The sequence below is a fragment of the Hippoglossus hippoglossus genome, chromosome 17 (genome assembly GCF_009819705.1).
Source record: "Hippoglossus hippoglossus isolate fHipHip1 chromosome 17, fHipHip1.pri, whole genome shotgun sequence".
NCBI lineage: Eukaryota > Metazoa > Chordata > Actinopteri > Pleuronectiformes > Pleuronectidae > Hippoglossus > Hippoglossus hippoglossus.
In genome coordinates, this window is record NC_047167.1 from 1,027,447 (window position 1) to 1,046,391 (window position 18,945).

The 18,945-nt window shown below is 43.1% G+C and overlaps 1 protein-coding gene across 6 annotated transcripts in view; it reads left to right on the forward strand.

Moving 5' to 3' along the window:
* The first annotated feature begins 9,397 nt into the window (after window positions 1-9,397).
* Window positions 9,398-18,945, forward strand: part of LOC117777754 (disks large-associated protein 1-like) — a 107,006-nt gene continuing 97,458 nt past the window's right edge. For 5 of the 6 annotated variants that reach the window (XM_034612671.1, XM_034612673.1, XM_034612674.1 and 2 more), the window contains exon 1: window positions 9,398-9,531. The gene's annotated coding sequence lies outside the window, so the exon portion shown is untranslated. The remainder of the gene's footprint in view (window positions 9,532-18,945) is intronic. The other variant, XM_034612672.1, reaches the window with a different exon arrangement.

The following is an 18,945-nucleotide window of genomic DNA, read 5'->3' on the forward strand; positions in this document are numbered from 1 at the left end:
CTTAAGTCTTGCTGTCTAGGCGCCCCGATCGCCCTCATTCCTGGTGTCCCGGGTGGTCTAGGCTTCTGCAGCCACCCTTCCTTGGCTGGCCTCGATGGACACTGGCATTGTGCCAGCTCGCCCCGAGGATCCAGCAGCCGCGGTAGCTGATCTGAACGAGAGCTTGGTGCAGGGGCACCGGGCACCTGGCACCGGGCACTACCACCACTGCTGCTGCTGCACTGGACCTGGACGTCCCATCACCAATGTCGCCAGATCTGGAAGTCGGCACAGGAACTAAGCTCGGGCCCCAGTTCACAGCTCCACTCCAAAGCTGCATCAGCCGCCCTGGACAGAGGTGATATGCTGCGGCCAAAAGGGAGATCTGGTTTGGGGGGGGGGTGGTTCTCCACAACCTCCTTGAATCCTCTCCAACTGCTTCTTGCTCCTGGCAGACGAGCCTCCCGCCATCCTGGCTCTCTATGGGGTTGTGGTTGTGTGACTGATCCAGAGGGAGCGCAGAGAAGTGTGTAGCACTGCAGCTTTGCGTCCTGGTCCCAACTCTGGGTTGTCATTTGGGGTTTATAAACTGAGTAATATTCCTAAATAAGAGAGCTGCTCCATCCCAAGTGGGATGAACGCTGTCTCTCCTCACAAGACCAGGTTGCCTCCAAAAAGTTTGCCAATTGTCTAATTGACAGCCTAACCCTAACCTCGACAGCCAGCGGTTAAAAGACAACACCCTAACCCTAACCTGTCATGTTAGGAAGAGGTCCTGAGAAAACTACAGAGTCCAACATCGTTTTTGCAAATGCGCACACCCACTCCACATTAATTTTAGTGACCTCCTACATACGAAGCCGGGAGTCATTGCTGCCGACGTGAATTATGATCTTAATGTATTTACGTTTAGCTTTAGCCAGCAGCTTCAGTATGGATTCGATGTCGCCTGCTCTGGCCCCTGGCATACAATTGACTATGGTCGCTGGTGTCGTTAACCTCACGTTTCTCAGGACCGAGTCGCCAATGACCAGAGTTTGCTTCTGTGATGGAATTTTGACCTGGTGAGACTTCTGAAATAAAGAGACTAGAGAATCATAGTCTTTTAAATATACTTTATTCCTTGCAAGGAAGGTCAGACAATCATACAGCATGCGAAGAGCATTCTGCAGAGGGAATGACAAAGAAACAGTTGCAGGCGTGTGCTTTTTATGCAGATGCAGTGAAGAGATGTGTGTGTGAAGAGTTGAACTATGTGTGTGTGTATGTATATGAACTATGTGTGTGAACTGAGTGAATAGTAAAATCCTAGGAGATAAGACACAGACACATGCTGAAGGCCTCCTGGCCAAGCCAAGACCCAGACACAGGTTGAAGGCCTCTTCGAGGTCTTGGTGGGGGGTGACCAGCACAGTCAGATTTGTGGCCCTGATGTCATCTTAACAGTTTCACAAGGAGAAATAGTATGCATAAGCAGAGATAATATTTAGTGTGGTACAATGGTAACATTTTCCATTGCACTTATCAAGGGGTGCGTCGGTGAGTGGAGAGAATCTGTTTGAAACGTGAACTGGTGGGTCTTTAATCGTGGGCTATAAGATAGCACTATGCCCCCTCCGCTTTGCCCATAAGATGATAGGAACTTCAGAAACATCTGAGAGCGGTCCATATTTAATTGGGTGGGGTGGCTGTTGTGGCATAAAAATGGTGTTAGGCAGAACAATTCAAAATGAATATGCACTATGTAGAGATCTTGGCTAAAAGACCTGTTATTGGTTGGGTGTGAATGCAGGAGCTGCATACAGCTTCTCTATTTGTCTGGCATGTAGCCACAATTTCTTCCATGTTTTCTAACACATGTCACAACCACAGCAACATGTAGATGTGTGTCACTTACTCTGTAGAAATTACTTTGACTGTTGAAATGGCAAGGTTCACCATTGTGGAATGCCTTGAAAACAGAGGAGCAGCTACACTCTTTGCCATCACGCTTACTCATACTGTAAATTCACTGGACAATTATTTATTTTCATCCATTCACTAAAAACAATGAAATCTACACAGACTTAATTGCCCCTCTTTCTCACCCTCCCAAATAGGTCCTCATTAGTGAGTTAAGGAGGTTTTATGAATTGTTTCTAACTTGCAAAAAAACTGGCTTAATAAAGGTGTTACATTCACAGCAGTTGTGAAAAAAACACCATGACTTTCACATTTATTGTTTAAAAAAAAGAATGTTATCAGACTGCTCAGTGCATGGCTCGGCTTTACTGTAATGCAGTTACATTACATCGTAAGGTTTATTCAGAAGCGATTTAGACCAACTGTAAATAGAAATCAAATATTTTACTGCCAACTACAGACCAATATCCAACCTCCCCGTCCTGTCTCAAATCCTCGAGAAGGTTGTAGCCAAACAGCTGTGTCAGTTTCTTCAGGAAAGTAATGCGATAGTATTATTAATAAGAAGACTTTCAGTCGGGGTTTAGAGCTAATCACAGCACGGAGACAGCCTTGGCAAAAGTCACTAATGACCTTCTTATAGCTTCAGATCAGGGATAGCTTCAGATCTCGTTCTGTTAGATCTTAGTGCAGCATTCAACACTATTGATCATCACGTTTTATTACAGAGACTAGAACAGTTAATTGGCATTAAAGGAACCGCCCTAAACTGGTTTAAATCCTATTTTTCAGATCAATTCAGATTTGTGCAAATTAATGATGAGTCATCTGTGCACACCAAAGTTAACCACAGTGTTTGACAGGGTTCTGTGCTCATCCCAATTTTATTCTCATTATATATGCTTCCACTAGGAAACATTATCAGGACACATTGTGTAACTTTCCATTGCTATGTGGATGACATCCAGTTATACTCAATAAAACCAGAACAGTGTGATCAATTAACTAAACTTCAAGCAATTTTCTCTTATTAAACTCAGATAAAAAAACAGGTTCTAATACTTGGCCCTAAACACCTTAGAGATACATAATCTGTCAAGTTCCTAGGTTTTTTTCCTTCAACTCCTGCCCAACTTGCAATGGCCTGGTACATCACCCCCAAAGGACGCACGGGACAACTCTTTTCAACACAGCTCAATGTTTATTTTGCCTTATTTGTTCATTGTTTCCTGGTTGGTTCATCAGGTTGAAAGCCTTCAAAAACACAAAAAGAACAAGAAGTTATACAAATATATTTCAAACAACTTCAATAAATAAAGTAAATATGTTTTTACAGTGTACGTAAATGAATGAATGTAAACAGTATTCAAACACCTATATAAATTGAACAAATAACTAAGTACACTTAAACAAAAAGCCAAACTTATATGCATGCAGCTTGTATGCTGTGCCTGTGTGCTCTGTGCTGCTGGTTCTTATTTCACAATTCGTCAAACAAGACATCCTAACATTCATGACGATAGCAGCGCTTCCAATATTAAATCATCAAAATAAAAGACTTGTCACAGTACCAGTGGCTTCTTTAGTGTACCATGAGCTGAATCCTCTCTCCTGCCTCTCTCTCTCTGCTGAGACGTTTGCTGAGAGTCCTCATCTGCAGGTGTTCCAACTCAAGTCATAATGAGCAGCCTGCACTGGCCTGCTGGTGGTGCATTATGGGACTTGAAGTTTTTCTTAGGCGAAGTTCATCATTTTGCCTCGACATTATCTAATGATATAGCTGCGCTAGATGACATTGCCCTTGCTTCCAGTGAAACAGTCAGGAACTTGGGAGTGATCTTCGATCCTGATTTGTCCTTTAATTGTCACTTAAAACCAATTTCTAGGACCGCCTTCTTTCACTTACGTATCATCTAAAAAATCTGACATGTCCTTTCTCAAAAAGATGCAGACAAATTTGTCCAAGCGTTTGTTACATCCAGACTGGATTATTGTAATTCCTTATTATCAGGCTCCAGCAGTAAGTCGTTAAAGACTCTGCAGCTTGTCCAAAATGCTGCAGCACGTGTCCTGACAAGAACCAAGAAAAGAGAGCACATTTCTCCAGTATTAGCTTCGCTACACTGGCTTCCGGTTAAATCTAGAATAGAATTTAAAATTCTCCTCCTCACCTTCAAGGCCCTTAATAATATGGCACCATTATACCTTAAAGAGCTGATAGTACCATATCAACCCACTAGAGCACTGTGCTCCCAGAATTCAGGCTTACTTGTCGTCCCTAAAGTCTCTAAAAGTAGAGTAGGAGCCAGAGCTTTCAGCTATCAAGCTCCTCTCCTGTGGAATCATCTCCCACTTTCAGTTCAGGAGGCAGACACCATCTGTACGTTTAAGAGGAGGCTTAAAACCTTCCTTTACGATAAAGCTTATAGTTAGAGCTGGTCCAGGTTTGTCTTAGACCTGCTCTTAGTTATGCTGCTATAGGTCTAGAATGTCGGGGGACACATGACACACGGAGCTTCTCTTCCCAGCTTCTCCTTCCTCTTCTCCCTCCTTATCACATCAAAGAAATGAATATCTCATCAATACATGTTACTGACTTGACTTCTTCCCCGGAGTCCCTTTGCCTTATCATCCACAGATCCAGGTCATCGTGGAATATGATGGTGGATCGCGAATCAAAGATAATCCTGTATCGTGCTGGCTGATCCTGATAGTAATGACGGATCCTGGATTGTGTTGACATCTGATCGTGGATAGTGGTGGTGGACCATGATCGAGGGATAGTGGACTATGGTGGCATCCGATCTTGATGGTGGAACCTGATCTTGGTGGCTGCTGACCGTAGACTATGATTACAACAAGACTGCTTGATATACAAGATGTCTACTCACATACTCTTCCATTACTGAAAATAATCCATCCATTCATTTACCTTCCATTATGCTACAAACTGTTTATTCTAACCAATGCTGTAAATACTATTATTTTTCTGATGTTCTCCATTCACGTGGCATCTATTGCACTTCTGTCCGTCCTGGGAGAGGGATCCCTCACATGTGGCTCTCTCTGAGGTTTCTACCTTCTTTTACCCTGTTAAAAGGGTCTTTTAGTAGTTTTTCCTTACTCTTGTTGAGGGTTAAGGGCAGAGGATGTCACACCTTGTTAAAGCCCTATGAGACAAATTGTGATTTGTGAATATGGACTATACGTAAAAAATTTGATTGATTGACTGAAGTGGTGTCAACAAACAAAGACGGTTGCTCATGGCTGCTGTTTATCCATTGTTGCTTTGTGTTTTCTTCTTAAGGAAAGGCAAACAAATGTAACTTTCCTTAACAACTAAAAAAGCACTTTCGGAGAAGCCTACTGACTAACCTCATAACATGCTTAGCTGTGTACCCCTGAGCAGAGCAGTAGCAGACTCTGAGCCAAGCAGACTGAGGAGGTAGAGGTGTTCCTCTATTGGGCAGGTGTGCTTATGTTTCCCAGTACCTGGACCAGATATCCAAATATGTACGTCCTAGGTAATCTGATGTCAGACTACCTAGAGCGTGGAAATAACCGTTGGAAAGCAGGTATTAACTAAAGAAACACCCTGCTCCCAGAGATAAGCTCCCAGAGATTACTCGAACATGGTTTTAGCACTTTTTTATTAACTCTGACCACATTTAACATGAGAATACAACAATAAAAAGAGGGATTAGGGTTAGAGGGGTGTTCTGGGGAAGTGGCAATAGAGTGACAAGAAAAGCAATAGAGTGGCAAGAAAAGCACAGATTACTAATGAGGCAAAAAACAAACAAGCAAGATCATACATTCCAAGTAGAAAATTTACAAGACTGAGCACGAGAGCACTGTACCGATGACTGGATGAAACAATTTAAATCTGGGGTTTACACATGGACTTGATAAGGTAAATGGGATGCATGTGAATCCACCAAAACACACAGACAACACATAGAGACAAGGGAGGGGACAGGAAAATACTGAGGCCTTGGCGAACCGTGATATTGAGTTTAAAATGAAAACTGACAATATATTATGAAAATATTATTGCATTATACTTTCGTTAATCTGACAGTCAGTTGTTGACTACACACAGATGTTGATACGACTTATATTTTTGTATATATTGCACTGAATCATTATGCTTTCATGTTTTGGACAGTTACTTGATGAATTGATGAAAGCCACGTTCATATACAACCATTTAATCCCTTAATACAGCCGACACTAATCAGGCACTGGACGAGCTGCATGCGGTTATCGACAGGACAGAGACATCACGGCCCGAGGCTGCGTTTATTGTGGCCGGTGATTTTAACAACGCCAAGATGAGGACAATCCTGCCGAGATACCACCAACACATCAGCTGTCCTACGTGTGGTGCGAACACGCTCGACCATGTTTACACTCCCTTCCGGGATGCGTATAAGGCCCTCCCCTGCCCCCCATTCGGCAAATCGGATCACGTCTCAGTTCTGCTGCTGCCTTCCTATAGGCAGAAACTCAAACGTGACAGACCGGTGACTCGGACCATTCAGCGGTGGACCAACCAATCAGAATAGGCTCTATGGGACTGCTTCAGCACGACGGAGTGGTGCGTGTTCCAGGATCACAACATCAACATGTACACGGACGCAGTCATCTGCTACATCAGCAAATGCATCGATGATGTCGTACCCAGGATTACTGTACGAACATTCCCAAACCAGAAGCCCTGGATTAATGGTGACATCCATGCAAAACTCAAAGCACGGACTGATGCCTACATCTCAGGTGATCTGGAGGAATACAGGAAGTCCAGGTACGCGCTCCGGAGTGCTATTAGCAGTGCCAAGAGACTTTACAGGGACAAGGTGGAGTCTCACTACAAGGGCTCCAACACAAGGAACATGTGGGCTGGACTCAAAACCATCTCAGACTACAAAGGAAAGACCAGCAATACTGATGTAGTGTCTGCATCTCTCCCAGAGGATCTGAACACCTTTTATGCACGCTTTGAGAGCAACTCCCCGGCTGTGGAGATCCAAGAGGCCCAGGAGGACCGCTGCCCCCCTATAATAACCGGATCAACACATGCAAGGCACCTGGACCTGATGACATTCCTGGCCGAGCTCTCAAGATGTGTGCAGATCAGCTGGCAGATGTGTTCACAGACATTTTCAACCTGTCACTGCTCCAGTCTGTAGTCCCCGCATGTTTCAAGGAGACCATCATCGTCCCTGTTCCCAAGAAAACTAAAATCCTCTGCCTGAACGACTACCGCCCAGTAGCACTCACCTCCACCATCATGAAGTGTTTTGAGCGGCTAGTCAAACCCTTCATCACCTCCTCCCTCCCTGACTCACTGGACCCACTTCAGTTTGCCTACAGGCCAAATAGGTCGACTGCAGATGCCATCTCCCTCACCCTTCACACTGCCCTCTCCCACCTGGACCAGAGGGACACATATGTGAGAATGCTGTTCATTGACTACAGTTCAGCATTCAATACCATCGTGCCCCTGAAGCTCGTCACCAAGCTCAGAGACCTTGGGCTCAACATCGCCCTCTGTGAGTGGATCCTGAACTTCCTGACGGGCAGACCACAGGCGGTGCGGATAGGCAGCACCACATCCTCCACCCTGGCTCTAAACACCGGTGCCCTCTAGGGCTGCATGCTCATTCCTCTCCTGTACTCCCTGTTCACGCATGACTGCGTGGCCACCCACAGCTCCAACACCATCGTTAAGTTTGCTGATGACACGACTGTCATAGGCCTGATCACCGGCGACGATGAGAAGGCCTACAGAGAGGAGGTCAGAGCCCTGACATCTTGGTGCCAAGACAACAACCTCCAGCTCAACGTCGGCAAAACGAAGGAGCTGATCGTGGACTACAGGAAGAGACAAGGAGTAGAACACGCCCCCCTCTCCATCAACGGGACTACGGTGGAGCGAGTCAGCAGCTTCAGGTTCCTTGGGGTCCACATCAGTGATGACCTGACCTGGACCCACCACACAGACTCCATCAGGAAGACGGCCAGACAGCGGCTCTTCTTCCTCCGCAGGCTGCGGAGGCTCAACATGGGTGCCAGGATTCTCTGCAATTTCTACAGGTGCACCATAGAGAGTATCCTGACTGGCTGCATCACCGCCTGGTATGGCAGCTGCACCGCCCTGAACCGTAAGGCTTTACAGAGGGTGGTGAAGTCTGCTCAACACATCACCAGGACGGAGCTACCATCCATGGAGGACCTCTACACCCAGCGGTGTAGGAAGAAGGCCAACAGGATTATTAAAGATCCCTATCACCCCAGCCATACACTGTTCTGCCTGCTGCCGTCCGGCCGACGGTACCGCAGCATCCGGGCCGCACCACCAGGCTCAGAGACAGTTTCATCCCCCAGGCCATAAGACTTTTAAACTCCTCCAATCTGCAATAACTCCACTAAACCAGCACCTTAGCATATTTGCACTATTGCACATAATTGCACTATTGTTTTTTCTTTAGGTGTATATATATATTTAGATATATATATATATATTTTATTTTCTATTTTAAATTTTGATATTCTATTTTATATATTTGATTCTACATTTTTTGCTGTAATATTCTGAGCATTGCGATAAGAGAGCCTGTGACCCAAGCATTTCATTGCCAGTGATTGCTTAATGTAATTGTTGTGCATTTGACAATAAACTCTTGAATCTTGAATCTTGAATTTACAAATATATGATTAATCTTATGACCATGCTTCTTGAATTTCAGTCAACTGTTGTTTTAACTTGTTAAAAATGTTTGGAAATTACAACAAACCAAACAAACCAAACAAGAACCCCGACACCATTGTTCACCTTGATTTCCAGGGTTTATTTATATTGCAAAAACTCAAAAGAAGCCTTCATCATCAGATTTTTTTCAATTTACGTTTTATTTAATGGGAAATAGGTTATAAGCCACCTGGCTCCTCTCTTTTAGTTGTATCAAGTATCAAGAGTTTAAGGCTATATACAAGCTGTTCTTGGGTGTATTCATATTTCAAAGAACTAATGTGCACTAGTTGTCAACATATTATCTATCCCACATGAAACTGATGTCAAACAGGACTGAGAGATGCTGTGAAACCAAACCTCAGTCAAAAGATGAGTACAGAATGCTAACATTTAAAAGTATAATAATAATATATAAAATAGCCATACGTTCTGGATATTGCCACGCAGATGATCTTTCCTTTTAACATTAATATTTGTAGATAAATCAGTTAAATGTTTATTTTTGCCTTTGCTGCAGATGAAACGTGTGTGCGCTTTTATTCTTTAAAGTAAAATCACCTGTCTTCCGGTACCATCTGAACTAATTGCGTTTAACTTACATCGCTTACATCACTTGATTCCCCCACATCCACATGCTCGTGCTCTCTCTCTCTCTCTCTCTCTCCCTCTCTCTCTCTCTCTCTCTCTCTCTCTCCCTCTCTCTCTCTCTCTCTCTCTCTCTCTCTCTCTCTCTCACTCTCTCACACTCTCTCTCTCTCTCACACACACACACACACACACACACATTCCACCAGTGACTCTCTATCGTCAGTGCCTCTCTTCCAGGAACGGACGTGCATTTGGATGTAGATGCCGGTGGCCCCGTCAAGAGATGATGTGAGGATCCGCTACTGGTAAGACGAGCATAAGACTGCGAGCTGGTAGATTCAGGTTCAGTGCGTGACAGGCACCGCTTATCAATACGACCGCTACCTTTCTGCCTATGACTCACACCGGGAAAGAGGTGTATATTTGAATGTTGTACAGTGTGCTGCACACTAGCGGTGCTCTCAGCTGAATTGCCGTTAACGGACGCTCCAGCGGTTGCAGCCCAGTGAGACGGTGCTGTCGCCCGTTCCATCTTTGCCAGTTTCATGTAGCCTCGCTATTTTTTCCAAATGTAATGTCATACAATGCCTCATACGACATGGCGAAGACTGAGCTCACTCTCATCGCGCCGTTCATTAATATACAAATCAAAGTTTGGATGGATGAACGCTGAGACATTTGTGTATAGCGGAACCAACGGGGCTTCTCGTCTTCAACACTCGCCCAAGATACTCGTTGGTGACTGTAGCTTTGAGGTGTGATAAATGTGATGAGATATGTCCAGGGCTCGCCGCCACACGGGAGTACCACAGCTGGATGAAGGAAACACAAACATACACAACTGCTGCACACAATTGTCGATAATTTCTCAGCCAGAGATGAGACGTGGAAGGTTTGCATGGTGTCCTCGGTCATCGATGCTGCGTGGCGCAGTCATGTCTGCAGGGATGTGGGCGCTAATTTTTCGCCTCAATGAGAAGTTGTGCGGCCCAGAGCAGCTCATGTCAGTTGTGGCCCATGGCTGAGGATGAGAGGACACGCAGACCCCGCGTGTTTCTAATTCAAGACCAAATGGCGATGGAAGGAGTGTGGGCAGAGCCTCGGCTCTGAGATGAGCAGTTTTTATATTCTATTTTATATTCTCTCTCAGCATGGAAAGCTAGATCAATTATAGGCAACGGTACATCACTTTAATTTAGGCTAGTTTCTTTCATATGGATGGATGGAACTAGCATCAGTGGTTCACCTATAAAGCCCCATACCTTTTGTGTCTACATTCAACATAACAGAATATTGTATTATCATCCTGTTATGTTTTTCTATATGAAATAATTAGTCACAGACAAAGCTAAATCCTGTTTGGGTTTGTGGTGCCCAATGAAGTCAAATTATTTTTCATTAATATTTATAAAACAGCGATAGCACAGATACCATGGAAATTGGCATAGTGAGGTTTGTATTGTTAAAGATAGGGTTGGTAATCCTGGTACAGCTAGCAAGAGCTGGCTACACTTTGAATATCTGTAGCCAGTAAACCTCACCCCCTCCCATTCCACTTTTCTCGCTTAGTTTTGCAGAGGAAGTTGTAGCGGAACTCAGAAATTTGGTTGCTCTTTCTTTGCCATTTTTCTGAGACTCGCAAGCTAACTTCTGTTGTGTAAAGTGCATTGAGTGGTCATCAAGTCTAGAAAAGCCCTATCTAATAACAGACCATAGATGAAGTGAGCCATTTTACCCATAGTTGCTTCCTGTTATTTAATTTCAACAGTTAAATCAGTCAATCAATCAATCAGATGAAAAAATAAATTCAAGCCCAATGTTTTTCAGTAATTACTGAGTCAAATTACATTGTGGAGCCAGAAATAATCTCAAAACCTCATCAGAAAAAACAAACATGATTCTGAGTGTGTGTATGAAAAAATAATTATTTTGGCTGAATTGACCTTTTAATAAGTTTTGCCCACTAGTTATTCATTAAGGATTGCTTGTGCTGTGTCCGTTCTAAACCTGTCTGTTTGGAGTGGGCTGCTTGGCCTATGGAAATGCCCCAGAGTCTACTTCAGAATGAATCCTTGTCACTAGTGAGTCCTCCTCAAACAGTTATACAATATAGTAGGTCTGTAACGATTATCGAACCAAAACCGCGACATGTCTCCCTGCCCAACCCCAGACGCTGCCACAACAGCAGGTGCAGCCTTTTTGCGTGTGTGTTCTTATGTGTGTCCAATCACAGCCCAATATAATCACAACCCTGCGTAATCTGAACAATCACACAGAAGTGACCAGTAGATTCCGACTGGTTTGTGGTCGCAGACGATCATCTGTTTTACGTTTACAAAAGTGCGTTGTAAAGTCTGCATGTTGTCTCTGCTCTGGAGCAGACGCCTCGTCTCAGAAGTCTGGATCAGGAGAAAATTAGGTATACCAGGCAGGTGGATTGTTTATTCCCTACAGAGTTTCCCTGGAGCTTTTGGCTGGTTTATACCCCACTGAGTAACCGACTTGACCATCGACGGTACCATGAATGCCCTGTACATGTTGAATATTGGAACGTTGTTGTTCTCTTTCTGTTTACTTTCCTGAACAAACAATTTTTTTGGCATCTGTATTTTGCATCTGTTTCTGTTTGAACTGGATTGAACTGAGCTGTGGGGGAGACTGAAACAGACTTTATATATTTGACGGATTGAACTCTGGATGTTGAGACTGGGAGACGCGCACATTTTATTTGTATAGCCCATATTCACAAATCACAATTTGTCTCATAGGGCTTTAACAGGGTGTGACATCCTCTGCCCTTAACCCTCAACAAGAGTAAGGAAAAACTAAAAAAATACAAAAAACCTTTTAACAGGGTAAAAAGAACGTAGAAACCTCAGAGAGAGCCACATGTGAGGGATCCCTCTCCCAGGACGGACAGAAGTGCAATAGATGCCACGTGTAATGGAGAACATCAGAAAGATAAGGGTATTTGCAGCATTGATTAGAATAAACACTTTGTAGCATAATGGAAGGTCAATGAATTGATGGATTATTGTCAGTAATGGTCGAGTATCTGAGGAGAAATATTGTATATCAAGCAGTCTTGTTGTAATCATAGTCCACGGTCAGCAGCCACCACGATCATGATCCACCATCATCATCAGCTGCCACCTCGATCGTGGTCCACAACCACTATCAGATGCCAACACGATACAGGATCCGCTATTATTATCACAATCAGCCAGCTAGATACAGGATCCGCCATACAGCATCCACCATTACGATCATGATCTCTGATACGTGATCCACCATCATAATCCACGATGTGGCCACAGCTGCGGCCCTGGATCTGCGGACGATAAGGCAAAGGGACTCCGGGGAAGAAGTCAAATCAGTAACATGTATTGATGAAATATTAATTTCTTTGATGTGATAAGGAGGGAGAAGAGGAAGGAGAATCTGGGAAGAGAAGCTCCGTGTGTCATGTGTCCCCTGACATTCTAGACCTATAGCAGCATAACTAAGAGCGGGTCTAAGACAAACCTGGACCGGCTCTAACTATAAGCTTTATCAAAAAGGAAGGTTTTAAGCCTACTCTTAAACGTACAGATGGTGTCTGCCTCCCGAACTGAAAGTGGGAGATGATTCCACAGGAGAGGAGCTTGATAGCTGAAAGCTCTGGCTCCTACTCTACTTTTAGAGACTTTAGGGACGACAAGTAAGCCCGAATTCTGGGAGCGCAGTGCTCTAGTGGGTTGATATGGTACTATCAGCTCTTTAAGGTATAATGGTGCCATATTATTAAGGGCCTTGAAGGTGAGGAGGAGAATTTTAAATTCTATTCTAGATTTAACCGGAAGGCAGTGTAGTGAAGCTAATACTGGAGAAATGTGGTGTCTTTTCTTGGTTCTTGTCAGGACACGTGCTGCAGCATTTTGGACAAGCTGCAGAGTCTTTAACGACTTACTGCTGGAGCCTGATAATAAGGAATTACAATAATCAAGTCTGCATGTAACAAAGGCGTGGACTAGTTATTCTGCATCTTTTTGAGAAAGGACATGTCTGATTTTTGAGATATTACGTAAGTGACAGAAGGCGGTCCTAGAAATTTGTTTTAAGTGAGAATTAAAGGACAAATCGGGATCGAAGATCACTCCCAAGTTCCTGACTGTTTTATTGGAAGCAAGGGCAATGTCGTCTAGCGCAGCTATATCATTAGATAATGTATTTCTAAGGTGTTTAGGGCCAAGTATTAGAACCTCTGTTTTATCTGAGTTTAATAAGAGAAAATTGCAGATTATCCAGGTTTTTATGTCCTTGAGACATGCTTGGAGTTTAGTTAATTGATTACACTGTTCAGGTTTTATTGACAAGTATAACTGGGTGTCATCCACATAGCAGTGGAAATTTACAGAGTGTGTCCTGATAATGTTTCCTAGTGGAAGCATAAAATAAAATAAAATAGGGCCGAGCACAGAGCCCTGTGGAACACCGTGGTTAACTTTGGTGCGCACAGATGACTCATTAATTTGCACGCATTGGAATCGATCTGAAAAAACATGATTTAAACCAGTTGTACTGATTTAACTGCTCCAAGTTTAAGCTCTATGGTGTCTTTTTGCTGCTTTCTCAAGTTCAGTCTGAACAAGGGGAATAAATCTGACCTTCAAACTTTCAGTACATTAGCTAGTAGATGAGTCACACATGGTGTCAGCATCTGAAAGAGCTCATGTTGGTACTTTCATAGCTCTTGATTTTTATTTGCTGTCTAAACAACACATCTTATGTAACCACAATATAAGTGGCTTGACACTCAAAATATGACCTGACAAGTTCTGCTCCAATATGAGCAATGAGAATAGCTGAAAAATTTAAGACAAATTATCCATACATTTTTTTTTTCACCTTTTTATAAATTTTCTATCAGGGACTGAACAATAAATTCTTAACAGTCACAAACTGAAAGGGTTCATTGTTTCCGCTAGGAGCCCACCCCCCATTAATTTTGATACGCTTCACATTGATTTGACATTCATTAACTACCACTTCAATCTAGCCATTCAGAGAAAATTGATGAGTCATGTTAAAATGTATTCCGTACTTGTCCTTAAATCTCTCTTGTACTGAAGAAAGACCGTGGCTGCTGCTGGTGTTTTGCAAATTCCAACTTTTTTGCTGTTGAACGAAGTTTCCAAAAATGTACTATTTAATTTGTATACCTAGTTAGAATAGGTTGAAGCTCAGCCAAACACCCATGACAACTACCAGCACCATTAATTAAACATGCTCACATCTTTGGTGAACAGTGACCTGAACGGATCAGTAGACTGAACGATGCTTAAGTATTATGCCACCAAATGATGAAGCATCCATAACTAAGAACACATATAATTTTGTTGAATTGTTCACTGGAAGGGAAGCAAATAAGTAACTGATCAGTCTTCCTGATGGCCTGTTTACTTGATCTGCTTCACCAAGGCCCTGACAGGGCAAAGCACCAACTGGTGCTGCTTGACTGCCTTGTCTCCTTCAGAAGTGGAGAGTGACTGCAGTTCACCCGACTGTGACAGGAGGAACAGAACCTTAGGCAGGAATACTGGACTGGGGCGGAGGACTACACTTTATCCATCCAGTGAGAACCTGCAACAGTCTTGGAGCTCTCTTATTCTCCTGGCAGAAGATATGGCTAATACAAGTGCAGGTTTATGTATTCAACATCTTCAGCTCCAAGTGGCTCAAAGGGTGGATGCTGAAGTGCCCCAAGGACTATATCCAAAATATAAAGCACAAGGACGCTGGGTAAGAAGCCAAGTCAGTAACATATTGATGATATATTAATGTGATGAAGATGGAAGAGGAAAGAGAAACTCCATGTGTCATGTATCCCCCGACAATCTGGACCTATAGCAGCATAACTAAGAGCTATCCAAGACAGATCAGAACAAGCTAACTATATGCTTTATCAAAAAGGAAGGTTTTAAGTACTCTTAAATGTAGAGATGGTGTCTGCCTCCCAAACTGAAAATGGAAGATGATTCAACAGGAGAGGAGCTTGATAGCTGAAAGCTCTGGCTCACACTCTACTTTTAGAGACTTTAGGGACGACAAGTAAGCCTGAATTCTGGGAGTGCAGTGCACATATATATTACAATATGTGATTTCAATGTGTATTTGTGTTAATGAAGGATGTGAGTATTGAACTCTGTGAGATCCCGTCTGACAGTGGAGACTTACGATGGATTTCAAACACAGTGCGACCTTAGTTAAAATGGTAAAAGTCACTTTGATCATTTACATAAAATGTGTGCCAGACTTCCAGGAATGAATTTTTGTAAGCAAATAAGAAAGTTATATTTATTTTATTTATAAGTTTTGAGTTGGAATTTACTGTGGTAATTGGGTTGCATGTCCTTCCTAGTGTGTGTGGGGTTCCTCTCACAGTCTGCAGACCTGCATGTGACTGCAGGTGGTGTTTCCCAGTTGGCAATACATAATGTAAAACATTGTGTGTAGCATCTTTAATACTGTTACAGTTCCATATAAACCCCTTGCTATGTCACCTCTACTTGGTGACAATGAACCAAAAACCCAGGCATTTTGCCACCCTGTGTGATTTGAGATAGCAAATCCATCTTTGGGAATAAGATGCATCTGTCCTGCTATGAAGACTCTTCCCTTTTAACAGACAGGTGTACAAATGTTGAGTATTTAAAACAGAATCAAAGATATTGTTTTGAATATTAATACTGCTCTTATATGAAACTTCTTACTCGTCACAGTGAAAGTATGACTAATGAAAGTGACATCGCTGATATCTGTTAAGTTAATTGTGGATAATCACACTTAACACACTAAATGTTGAAACTACTTGTCCTGCTGAATGTGCCTGATACAGAGATCTGTCTGTGACTCACAGCAGACCAGCTGTACTGAGCTGAATTCATGTCTGTATTTAAATAATACTTAGCGATGCAACATCTTCAGCAGGTTGTATTTGTGCTTTAGGACATTACCGCTGTGAAACAATCAGGAAATTACATTTAGTATCTTTGTGTCACTGCTTTGTTCGGCGCTCCCTCTCTTCATTCAGCCTTTAGATCTCTCGACCACCGCTGCTCTCTCTCTCTCCTCGTTGAGTCTGGGAAGCCACAGTTAAAAGTGTGGAAACATTTTATGTTAAAGGAGACATAGCATGCAAATTCCACTTTGTTAGTGCTTCTACAGGTTAATGTGGGTATCTGGCATGTCTACCAACCCAAAAACTCTGGGAAAAAACCACTTGCGCGTTTTGTTATGGTTCCTCTAAGTCAGAAACGTCATGCTTGAGCGACTCGATTGAGCTTCCTGGGTTTTGTGTCGTAACAAGGCACTGGAAGTCTCCCTACATGGCCTTGGCCCACCCCCCCACCTCATCCCCCCCCCCGTCCCCCCCCGTCCCCCCACACTCGTTACGCCGGGTTTACGCCGGAGGCAGCGAGGCTGCGAGGCAGCGCAGCGCCGTTCTCAAGCGCGCAGCCGCCTGGCTGTTCACACGGGACGAGCATTTCTCCGCTGGTCAGCCCGCGATTCACTCACATGTGGCATTTGTCTGGATCGTTGGGACTCTCTGTCTGGATGCATATTTGATAATTTATATCATATAAAATATGTAATTTATATCGTTTAAAATCATGGGCGGAGAGGGGGGAGGGGGGAGCTGGCTCATTAGCATTTAAAGGAACAGGCACTCAAAACAGGTCACTCTGTGGAGGGCTGTTTTATACAGGGTAAAAAGGGTGCTGTTTTAAATGATCCTTGTGGTATTTTGACCAAAGTATGTTACAGACATTTCATTAAGACCCCAAGGAACCATATCAACTTGTGGTAAAATGGGCATGCTATGTCCCCTTTAAAACCTCAAAGAAAACCTGTGTAAAGCTGATTTCACATGAAACAGCAGCACAACATCACTGCAGTATGAACCTTGTTGTTAACCATCAGTAAACTGAGAGAAGAAGATGAGGAAGAAGCAGAAGCCTCCAACATGTTTTCATGTCTTCTTGGAAGACTTGTTCTCACACTTTTATCGACTTGTCTCCGTTGTATCATTAGTGTCGGTCATCTCCGCCATTTTTCAAACGTTTACTCTTGAGAGGAGACGGCGTAGTCACGTGAGCTACACAAGGCACCGGATTGGTTGGTTAACTGCCCACACCCTATGCCCACACTTCAGGAGATGCTGCCACAGTTTGTGTCGTGTATTATAACAGACACAAACTAATCGATCAACTATTTTGATAATCGATTATAATCGATTAATTTGATTAGTTGTTGCAGCCCTAGCAATACATAACCCTGATAATTGAAATGGTGTGTTGTTGAGGGTTTTTTGTTTTATTATTTGGTGATGTTCTTTTACTCACCTATACCCAACACTTTACCATACTGTACTTTGTACTTCACATACACTTTACTATTAAAATTTAAACAACAAGATTAGATAACTAAATTTACAAACTTAAGAAGTTAGTGGGAGGTGGAGTAAATCAAAATGTCAGGCCAAGCTTTAAGTTCCCCAAAATATACAACACCCTAAACGTTAACAGAAATCATACCATATCACTTTCAGTGGTGGAATTGACAGACAGCTGATTTGTGTTGGTGCAGCTGCTGGATAATTGGTAGGGCTGTTTTTAGCTATGCATACAATTTGGTTTTGGGTCTATTAATTAAACTACACATAAAATATTTGACACTCCACAAGATCACACAGTACTGATGATCATGTAGAACTCACAGAATGTCACAGGATTATCAAGCTGTTGGGTTCTGCAGGATTTGCCAAGGTTGTGGGCAGCACTGATAGCTGCCATAGAATAACCAAGCCCACAGGTGTAGATATTTGTGCTACATTAACAGGAAATTGTTCTTTCTGCTCAAAATAGAAGCAATGTGTGATGAAAATTGTCAGTTCCTGAACATATTTAGTGTTTACCCAGGGTCACTCCGTGATTGCAAAGTTCTAAAAAATAATAGCCCTTTGTATTTCATTAGACTGACTGAAGGATGTTGTAATTTAGGGCAAGTTTAAGCTCCTTAATCGGCCTTTTACTTTTTACTGCACAAAAACTAAGTGTAGTTGTTGTCAACTCGAGTTAATGTCACTTCACCTGGTAAACTGTGTCCATCATTGTATCCGCTCTGATACGGTTTGTGCAAGAGTCAAGTCGTGTGTCAGCATTTGTGTGTGTGTGTGTGTGTGTGTGTGTGTGTGTGTGTGTGTGTGTGTGTGTGTGTGTGTGTGTGTGTGTGTGTGTGTGTGTGTGTGTGTGTGTGTGTGTGTGTGTGTGTGTGTGTGTGTGTGTGTGTGTGTGTGTGTGTGTGTGTGTGTGTGTGTGTGTGTGTGTGTGTGTGCATCCCGCCTCAGGAGGAGACAGAGAATCAGAGCAAACAGGGAATGGGTCAAAATGAGGCTGTATGTAACAATCCATCTCACTCATCACAGCTTTCAGGGAGCAAGTGAGAACTGCACTTGCAGCAAAGTAAACTGGCATCATGCAAAGACCAATGTGGTTGAAAGGCTATTCAGCATTATGAAGACCAGGTGGCGAGGAATATTTTTGAACTCTCTAGAAGTAGACCCTGTTTTTGAAATTTAGGTTGCTAATTGTATTGCCATTTGGTAAATTGTCTGCCTCAGAGATGGAGACACACTTGAACGCTGTGGAAGAGGCACTGGGGCAAGATGATAGAGGTGG